Source organism: Lepisma saccharinum, chromosome 1 (genome assembly GCF_977018435.1).
Source record: "Lepisma saccharinum chromosome 1, izLepSacc3.1, whole genome shotgun sequence".
Taxonomy (NCBI): domain Eukaryota; kingdom Metazoa; phylum Arthropoda; class Insecta; order Zygentoma; family Lepismatidae; genus Lepisma; species Lepisma saccharinum.
The window spans coordinates 65,306,963-65,318,373 of record NC_139229.1 but is presented as its reverse complement, the minus strand read 5'-3'; positions in this window follow the sequence as shown (position 1 = coordinate 65,318,373).

Below are 11,411 nucleotides of genomic sequence, written 5' to 3'. Positions count from 1 at the left end.
GGGCTCTGCCCCACATCATTAACATTGGGGGGCTCGAGCCCCCCCTCCCCAAGCCCCATGGAGTCGGCGCCTATGGCCCTAGGGATAAGTAAATAAATAAAATAAATAAATAGTATTAAATCTTGCATCGTGTAAAGCAGACCTTAGATACAGTACGTTAAAAAAGAACTCATTCGCAACACCTCTCTAAGCGAAAGATCCGTTAGATAAAGCGCACATTCATGGGCGGGCAAGTTCCAGAAAGCCCCCGTGTTTAGCGATGTGTTACAAACCATACGGAATTCAGTTTACGGTTTGACAGTCATCAGGTCGTGAACAAGCAAACATCGCACCGCGGCTTTGACGCATTTAACTGAGAGCTGTGTATTTGCTCTGCCCGGAGACGTAATCTTGCCGGCGTGTGGAAGGTCTCTCTTGATCGCCGGGGTCTGCCATGCGATGCAATAAGAGGGGCCTTTTTTTGCAGGGGCGCGTGCGCGAATACAGGTGGTGGAAGACGTCGATGATGATGAAGTCCTATGTACAGAATGTGAGATGAGGGACATGGACGTCGGAAGTGGTTGCAAGAAAAGACACGCCCCCACCCGCCTCCCGTGGAAAATGAATGTCACGGTTACTATAAGGGGTTGAAGGCCAGCCTCGTGTCTATAGAAATATATTTCGGGGGATTTCAGTAGTAGTAGTAGTACTAGTAATTGATTGATTGATTGATTTGGTTTATTTCACTTCGCTTTTCTGTAACTTTTGGCTAATCGCGAAGATCGGGATGAGTGATGATTGTTTGAGTTGGTGTTTTAAGTCCACTTTATGCACAGTAAGGCTAATCGGGACAGTTTTAAAGTGGAATCCGAACCACTATATGCATCCACCGGGTATCGAACCCTGAACCCCTTGATTACAAGGCGACGACCCTACCAAGGCGCCATCGGAAGGCCTTGGATGAGTGATGATATGATGGAATTAATGAAGGACCACTCACAAAGACCACCTATGCCCAGGCCTGGGTTCGAACCCGGACGTTGTAGTACGCTGTGACAACCACTCCGCTACGGAGGCTGGCAATAACAATAATGATATTAGAATTATATTAAACTAAATTAAAACCATATTAAGTAAAATACGTAAAGTAATTAATATTGTATTGTTAATATTACATGAATAAGTAAAAAACGGTATCAGAATATAGATTTAACAGCACGTATTCTTTATGTAGCTTATCTGTGATTAAGATCGCCAAAATTTATATAATAACAACTGGCCTGGCAAGGAAATTAATGGTAAGTAGATAAGGAATTTAATATTATTGAATATCGAAAAGGATGTTAGATCCAGTTGACCAAAAGTAAAGTTCCTGATTAATGGTTTATGCATATTAATATAAGTAGTAGTGTGCATAAATCTTCTTTCGTACTGTCCTTCAAAGCTGTCTGATTGTAATATAATCTTTGCCGGAAATAAAGAACTATCGAATATGCAACAAATGCAAATGCATGTGTGTGTGTGTGTGTGTGTATAAGGTAGATATTTTATGTGTGGAAAATATTAGAATCAAATCCGAATAACGTAACGTCCGTATTAACAATGGAAATTTGTTTTTCTATGAACTTGCATTTCTTGATTAGGAATGACTACTTCCTTCTTAACTGTCCTCTCCTCGTAAATCTGCCACGCATAACTGGTTTATTCCAATCCACTTGAAGGGATTGTTTTTATTTATGCCTGTGAAGAATTTATTGCTTCCTGTCTTACAAGACACGCCCAATGCATAATTTACTGTGAAGCTTTAGAACGTTTCATCATCCTTTGATTTTACACTAATTAAGTGTGGTTATCATAGGTGGAATTCAAGTAATTTCAATGGAGGTTAAGACAGGGGCTCCTTGTTAAAAAAAAATAAAAAAATGATGTGGATTATTAGAATTTTTACCACAAATATAATAGTTTAGTTTAGAGTTATCGCCTATTAGAAATGAAGTTGGTTTTCGTGCGTGTTAGTTTGTAGGTGTATGTATGTTTTGAAAGTTTACAAAATTTTAAAGGGAGAGGTGGTAGCTGATGTTTAGCACATTCATTTCCGTTATGAGTAGACAACTTGAGAGAAATATTTACATTGACCAATTTTCTTCAAGAAGGGAAGACCACTGCTCCGTTCGGTGTGCCTGTTTGTGTGTGTGTGAATTATTTGCAGTGGAGTAAGATACACACGAAGAATAAAGAGAGGGAGAGAGAGAAACAATAACGTGAGCAAATAGGGAGATATTGATAGAATAAGTAGAGAACCAGAGAAAGAAAGAACGAAATGTAGAAAGATCAATACAATTAAACAGAAGATAGAAAGATAGAATTAGAGAAAAACAGGAAAGAAGGAAAAAGCAAGAGATGGAGAAAGAGAGGAAGAAAGGAGAAACGAAGAAGAAAAGGAGAGAGTAAAAGAGAATTTTAGTAACAATAACTGAAAATAATGAGCCGACCCTAACGAAATTCTCTAGTGACGTCACTGCATAAAACGTAGAAGGATACAATCAGCGTATTTAGTAGTACTGTGCAATTTATACAGCGCAATTATGATTCATCCATTTTAAAGCTTTGTAAAATTTTTTAAAAGATTTCACATTATAAAAATGAAAGACTAATTACAGGAATAAAGTCGGTCGAACTGCACTTTGGACAAAAATGCTATATAAGGAAGCACGGGCGTCAGAAGAGGGGGGATCAAACCGTTCTGTTGACCTCCCCCCCCTGGAAATTGCTATTAATAATTTTAAATTACAAAAAAGCAATAAACATATTATGCTGATAGTCAATAATAGAAATAAAGTTCAGCTAATTAGCAGTCTAGCAGAATATCCAAAACAAACAAAAGAATGTGTTAGCTTAAAGAATTGAGTGCAAAATTCAAGAGCCAGGTCTTAACTGGTTTCATATTCTACCGCTTAATACAAAGAATAAATGGTTCTACCATTTTTCAAAATTCCACAAATAAGATTTTTATGAGAGAGGTAGCAGAACGTAAACTTAATGACTAAAATTTCACCACGAACTTAGAAAGCTTCTCCATTTAAGGAAGTGTGTAAAATTTATAACAAAATAACATAACCATGCATTGCAATGTATCGTACTAACGGTGTGAAGTGTGGAAATATTAAGAATAACAGCCCACTGGATATTCGATAATCTGGTCTATCGAGTGAAAGAGGATCCCCAACATTATCACTATTTCGGCAACAAATTTATTTATAGCTTTTATTAGTTTATAATCATATCGTATCTCTTCAAATCTAAGACGAAATCGTTCTAGCCAGTGGTGGTGATTAGGGGGCGTAGGGGGGCAGTTACCCCCCACTTTTGCCACTTTTTCCACAGCACTATGATCTCCCAATACTAAGCCGTGTCTATCAGAAGATAGTAAACTGTTCTTGCACCAACTTGGAACCCAACCACCGCTACTGGCTTCAACTTTCGAGGAAAAAATATTTCCAATTTAAGGTACACATACCAGTAATTTATTAGAACAATACTGTAGAAAATAACTGCTGCCGTTGACCTCTCCAACAACGAATGGAAACTTCATTGACAGTAAATCGTCGACCAGCTTCACGATTTTCAAATCCCTCAGCACACAAAATAACTTTACGTTTAAATGCTGCATAATGTGAGTGACGCTTCTGTTTCTCCATTTTTAATGTCCCTTTAATGTGCGCTTTACAAAAGATGACTCATTAACCACCTCTTTACTGCAAGGAGCACAAGAATAAACTTCTTCCTTTGTTTCCCCTTTGTACTTCACTGCTAAAAATGGACGGACTCGTTGGGAAATGTTGATTATTGTGACAACAAATATAAAGGGAAGAAAATTTCGTTAAGGGTGATTTTTATTATAAAACGTCGAGGAAAAAAGTTGTTCTGTAGAATGGAGTTTTGGTGAATTTCAATGTACAATTCTATTAAACTAAAATAATAGTATAGTTATACATGTAGTAGAATACTGCATGAAACAGCTTTCGCTCGCTCGTACTCGCTTGAGTCTCCCACTTTCGAGCGTATGCAATGGAATATCATTTTAATGTGACAATAATCGTAGACACATACGTATATGTAAAATATGTGTCCTGGCAGCTTCAGCCCACAGTCATGTTTCATTTTCATGTATCACTATATTGGTAAGATAGACTTAACTACGTACATTTTAACATGGAGATAATGACTATGTTTACTTAAGTTTCAATTTCACTGCATCTTTCACGTCACGTTCCATATTTGAGGGACCACTACCACAAACAAATTACGGGGCTTCGAGCGTTGTTCGCTCGAGGGAAGAAGCTCTCGATTTCGTACGAACTATTTGGCGCTCGATCGAAATGCTCTTCCTGCAGTAATCTAACATGTAGACTTGCATCCAAGGCGCACCTAAATTCTCAACATTTAGAGTAGAGAAATTTTCGCCTAAGATTCGCAGAGATGCTGTAATTATTATTGTTAATAATAACAATAATAATAATAAATTCAACTTTATACATATCAACGACCTGACCAAACCCTACAAAAATTCCTGGTGACGCCCATGCTAATAAGTGAGGCGTGTGTACAAGGTACGTTTATGTCGGAAGCACTCCTTCATTGCACAGCTATTGCTATGGATGTGGTGGTAGGGAGAGCCGTGAAGTATGCGTTGACGCTCAGTCCATTGCATAAGGCCACTGGCAGATATCCTGACGTGAATTTACTGTCAACATAATCCCGCAACTTGGACTCGCTATGGCTGCCATGTACGTGACAGGGAAGCCAAAGTCGAGAAATTATCACGGCCACATACCAAGAGGTTCGGAACTGGAATGTGGAAATAAAAGAAGTCCTAATGGTTCATTACGTTAACGGCAGGTTAATGGAGTTCACAGCCGCCCTTCAACCCGCAGTGGAGCGAGTTCATGAAGTGGGTGGTTCCGAATGTCATGGGGAACACTCCAGCTTATCTTAGGGTGTCTACCAGTCTGGGAAACCTGAAAATCGTGGAAAAGTCAGCGAATTTACTTTTTTTCTGGATAGGGGTCGGAAGTTGATGACCTTAAAAAATGACGTATAGAATGACCTTAAAATTAAAAAAAAATGACCTGAAAATAATTTCCGCAATTAATATGAAAGCTTGATTTTTCATAAAGTACAAGAGACTAGTTGAATAATTTGATCAAATCTGTTGTCTTGTGCTTTAAAGGGGAAAAAACAATTAAGTGCTAAAAGTTTTAAAATATTTTTTTCTCATATTTTTACTTCATTCCATGCTATCAGATGCATTTAAAATTCATGAAACAACTGGGAAGGAGAAAAAATAAACTGGAAAAATGATATGAAAAACGCAATAAAACGGCAAAAATACACTGAAAATGACCTAAAACCAAAAAAGACCGGAAAATGCAAAATAAAAACAATGTTTTCTGGTTCTAACAGGAGTTAAACGGACAGATTTAGTAGCATTGTATTCAAAGCACAGAAAAAAGATGATCTATCATCAACTTCCTAGCTCTAGTCATAGAAATGTCAGGAAAATTTACTGTGTTTCTGGAAGAATCGAAATTTTTGAATTTGTGTAAAACAAAGAAAAGAGAACAAGCAAGAAATTTGGAAACTGTTGTGGAAAAACCATTACATCTGTTTGATATACTGAGCATTACTAGTAGTTGCAGTAGAAGTTGTATATTACCAGTAAATACTCTAGTAAAAGGTCTTATCTTGAACTATTTCATATAGAAATCAATTACAGTAAGTGGATATTGAAATTTCCCCCTTTCTTATAATTTTTGGGTTGTTTGGTAGATATAATTAATACGAAGTTTACTGCTAAATTTTACTATAACTACGTATTATTTATGATATAATTATTGTGATTTTTTATTTAAAAATTTGTTAACCACAAGTCAATCCTGCTGTTATCACTTCCATATGTGAAGTGAACTTGGTTAAGTGGGGTTCTAAGTGTGATGATAGGTAAAAATATAGTGACCTTCTTTTGCACATGTTACAATATGTGGATTGCCCTAATGACTTTAGTCTGAAAATTTTTGGTTCTAGGTCTGGAAAACCTGGAAAAGTCAGAGAATTTTGTTTTCACGAAATTGTAGACACCCTGCGAGTGTCAAGGGGGTCAGTTGGTACTGAACATTTTGGCCAACATAGTGAGTATGGAAAGGTAAATAAAATGTTCAAGGCGAGTGAAAGTTAATGTACTTAAAATAATGCTCTCTCTATATTTGCATATCGCATTGAATGGTACGAGTGAAAATTATTGGCGCCAACTTATTTGGGCCTGTGGGCTCGAGCCCACCCAATAATTTGCCTGCTAATGTGTTTTATTTTAGGAATAAAGTCCCCACGCTTAAGAAAACAAAATGTTTAATCATTGATTGATTTAGTTTATTTTACTTCGTGTTTTGTGCCTCTTGGCTAAATTGCGAAGATGGGGATGAGTGATGAAATGATGAAATTGATGAATGGACATACACAAACAACCAAGCCCGAGCGGGATTCGAACCCGGGACCCTTGGGGTCGCAGCTCGATGTGCTTAACCACTTTTTTTAAAAACAGAAATACCCCTATTCGGCAGTATCCACCGTCATTCACACATTTTCACAATCTTTTCAATTTCACACATGTCAAGTTTCACTGTATTCACATTGAGTCTCATTATTCGGACAAACACAAACATCCGAGCCCGAACGGGATTCGAACCCGGGACCCCTAGCGTTTCAGCGCGATGAGCTAACCAATATATTTTTTTTTTATTTTTTTTAGGAAATACCCCCTACACGGAGGTATCTCCCACCATTCACACTTTTTCTCATTTTTACACTTTTTCATTTGTTACAGTTTCTTATCATCTGGACAAACACAAATACCCATGCCTTACCCGTAGTGTTGCTCACGGGACGGGACATGTCCCGTCTCGTCTCGTTTTCGAGACGAGACACGAGACGGAACAAGCCTTTTGAAATTCGAGACGGGATAAGAACAATAAATGCTTTCTATTTGTAATATACTAAGTATTGAAATTTTAAATAGTCTTTTGTGTTCGTACTACACATTTAAAAACTTTTTTCTTGCTCCCGAGCGCCAAGCTTAGAATTTAAAGAAGAAATGTACATTTTCATACTGCACGGAAGTTCGATATTCAGAAAGAAAGAAGGTCTAGTGGAAAACATTTCAAAACTTCCAAAAGGTATAGCAGTAATGAAAAGAACACTCTTGTATGGAAGCCAGAAAAACCACAAGGTAGATTTCATAAGATACCTAGCAATCAGTAACCAACAAACTGCATTTTTAATATTAATGTCCTCATTATTAACGAACCTTATTTATTCTCACCACGCAATGGATAAAATATTTGGAGCATTATTTTTCGTGTTTCTGCTACTTTTGACTTTTGTTGGCATGATATCCCGGATCACTTTTACGAGACGAGACGAGACAAAACGAGACGGGACGAGACGAGACGGGACAGAACCCTTCGAGACGGGACACGAGACGGGACAAACGAATATTTTCGAGACGAGACACGAGACGAGACAGCATTTTCACGAGACGGGACGGGACAGACCAAAGTCTCGTCTCGTCTCGTCTCGTGGGCAACACTACTTACCCGGGACTCGAACTCGGAATCCCTGGCGTTGTACCGCGCTCTGCTAACCACTCCGCCAGGAAGGTCGACACCACTCGGCCACAGGGTTCGGCAAAATGTTTAATCATTCTCACAACCTAATTACTGATTGAATGTTATCGAAATATTACATGAAAAGAATGTTACATCTTCGATATGAAATTTTCAGTGTCCTATGTTGTTTACACTATCGTACTCACATCGTTATTAGGAAAGTAATGGAGGACAAGGGCCTATAACCAGGATGTGGATCATTAGGTCTAACTCTCAAAATAGGCAAGCAAAAAAATCACCCAAAATACAAAATTGATAAATACCGACAAATGTTTCCATTTTTCAGGATTAGGCATTCAAACAACAGTTATCCGCCAAGAAGCACTTGTATCTAAAATACAGGGTGTATCAGAAGTCCCTTACCACCCCTTGTAAAATACGCAGTGATGTATTTGCATGGAATTTGATGCAAGATGGCGGCCGTCCCCGTGACATACTCCAAAAGGTGTCCCCCTAGGCCTATTTTGTATCCCCTATATCGAATTCCATACAAATACATCACTGCAGATTTTACAAGGGGTGGTAAGGGACTTCTGATACACCCTGTAGAGATAAATTCATGTTCCCTTCAGATTTTCTGTTCCCAAACAGATTTTTAACATAAAAGTGCTCCTCATTTTTGTCCAAGGAACAAAGACGGCATTTTAGGCTCAATCCTCAGCCTATTTATGGCATATATTATTACATAAAATTATGAAATAAATCTCACAGTTCAGCCCATCCTTTTTTTCAAAAATTGACTTCACTGCTCAGCATTTAAGTTCCTTGGGTAAGAATTCTTGAGATGAATGGCTTTAGCTAATATGTACATCGACAAGCTACTGTCCTGTATCAAGGAATTTCCTTGAGATGGGCGGAAGGGTGCACAAAATATAAACAGTCGGGCTCTTGTTTCGTTGACTATAACTGCTAAGAAATCCAAATTTCTCTCTAAACATTTATTTAACATAAAGTGATTATTTTCGTTTTCTGAAATTTTATCGTAGGCCTATAGGGTATTTGGCCATCGCTAGTTCAACCGATGTTTCTAGAAGGCTTTTATTATTACAGAAAGGTGCTTAATTGTCTATTTTTCTAAACTATCTCATAGAACCTTTCTCGAAATGAAGATGAATTGCGGGTAAAAGAGTAGTTCAACTTGAGTAACTTAACAAATAAAATCTCCACACGTATTTAGAGAAATCTACATATCTAATGGCTGTAATGAGTTCGCGGAATGACCAATCAGTGACTAGCTACAGCTACTGGTTCTACCTGTTCATAATTTATCACTCTACATATCTCAGATGTGTTTTCGAAAGCGACAGCGTTCTTAATGAAATTCCTTTGTCGGCCAATCATGAAAAAAGAAAGGTAGCTAAGTCTAAAAGGAAATAAAAAGAAAAATATAAATTATCGTTTATCTCATTAAACTTTACGGGTCTTGAGATAGATAACATCGTAGTGTCATTTGTACGGGTGTTATAATATGGTTCCCGGTCTTATGGATGGTATGCCGAAAATAATATTTTAAAAATAAAAATCGAGACAAGACCGAGAACAATCTACCAATGCGCATGCATGGTGTAGGAGACAGAGGTTTTTATTCGCTCGGTAAAGTTCCTGATTAAAAATATGTGTGTGTGTGCGCATGTGTGCGTGTAACACCTAGACTGTATCGTACGCACGATTTTCTCGGAGGGAACTTGAATTTGATTTGATTTTATTCAGCGTCGCTTTTCTTCTAATTTTGGCTAATCCCGACGATGAAATTGATGAAGGGACACTCACAAAGAACACCCATGCGCAGATAGGATTCGAACCCGGGATCCTTGGCGTCGTAGTGTGCTGTGATAACCACTTTGGGGACTGATATAGACTATAAAATGTTTCTTATTACCACTTTTAACCTTCGGTTTAAAAGTTGTTCAAAGACAAAAGTAGTAATCGGGAGATCATTATGAGGAGGAGTTGTATTTACCATTGTGGCTTTTTCCGAATTCTTTAGTGCTTTCATTTGAAAAAAAATGATTTTCTCAAAATTTCGGAAGGAACTGAAGCCCTCGAACTCCCTCCACCTCCACGTTTACGCCAGTGCGTATGTGTAGTACATCAGGTGGCGAAATCGATATATTCTTCTTCGTTTCCCCCTTGACATACTGATATGCAGAACATATGTAGGTAAGAATAGAATAGAAAATTGAATAGAGTTTGGAAAACTTTCTCACCTGAACGTGGGGATGTTGGGGATTCCACCCAATTGACCGAAGCAGTGGCGTGCCCAAGGTGGTTGGTGAAGTTATAACCCCCCCCCCCCTTTGGCCCAGTATTCCTAAAAAAAAGAACGTCAAAGATAGGAAAATATGACAAAATGAGGTCTGACTACCAAGAAAAGTATATACATAACCCCTCCCTTTCGAAAATCCTGGACCGAAGTATCCTTTCCAGTATAGATAATTTTTACCAGGATGGTTTTCTCTCCACCCGCGTCCATAATAACTAACATGTATAAAAAGTATTTCACAAATGTAGACTTGTTCACAACGCAAGAATCGCCTCGTGCAAGAGTGCAATTGCTTACGATATACTGTACCTAAATATTGAGAAATTGGTAAAAGGCTGAGTCAAGAAACTCTTAATAATAATTTAAAATATTTGTTATTGTTGGTTAAAAGTAGCGCAATATATAGTAATACTTTTAATGTAGGGAGCTTTTAAGACGGTGAAATCTATACCATTGCAACGCTTCTTATGTGTCATTGTCCTGAGCAAGGGCACCCGAAGGAAGGATCCGGGGGGGGCACTTGCCCCCCCTGAGACTTCTGGAAAAAGTTAATGTAATTAGAATGATGAAATTGTAGCGATATTTTACAACAAAAATATTGTTTTCTATGACTTACAGACCGTAAGATACAGCAACAATTATTATTATTATTATTTTTAAGTAGGGTTACATTTAAGCTTAAAATCTATTTTACATTTATTATCTGTATATAAATATACAGAATATGAAAATTACAAATGTATGTAATTTTGAAAAAAAACATTAGTAATAATTCTAATAATAACCAAAATAATAATAGCATTAATAATAATAATAATAATAATAATAATAATAAATTGCATGACTCTGCCCCCCCATGAGAAAAAGTCCTGCGGGTGCCCTTACTCCTGAGTCTTTGCACGAGATGGTCTAGTTGGTGAATGTTGCAGGAAGAGACAAAATATTTAATATGAATGTTTCCTCGAAAAAAATATTCATGAAAATGACTAATAAAGGTGTTGTAAAATGCAATAACAAACATGAAAATAGTAATCACAATACAAAAGAAAACCAGTAGTCCAAAGAAATGGCCAGCGAAGTTCTGAGCAAGATATTTTTTGTGCGAAGAAATGAAACATTGTATGATTTTCAATATTTGGTTAGATGTAGTCAAAGTTTGTTTTACGTCCACTTGATGAACAGATAAGCTAATCGGGACTGGAGCTACAGCTTAGAGTGGGATCTGAACCAGTGTGCAATGTGCCTCCACAGGGGATCGAACCAATTAACCTGAGTTTAAAGTAACTTAAAACAAATAAGTGAACTATCAGCCGTAGTTTGTTGATAAAAGAATATTAAAAAAAAATTAATTCCTTGAAAAATAGAGTGTTTTTCTGAGTATTAACTTATTTTTAAAATGTTTTTCTTGAATGTAGTTTATTGCAATAATTTAATGTGGAACGGGTCAT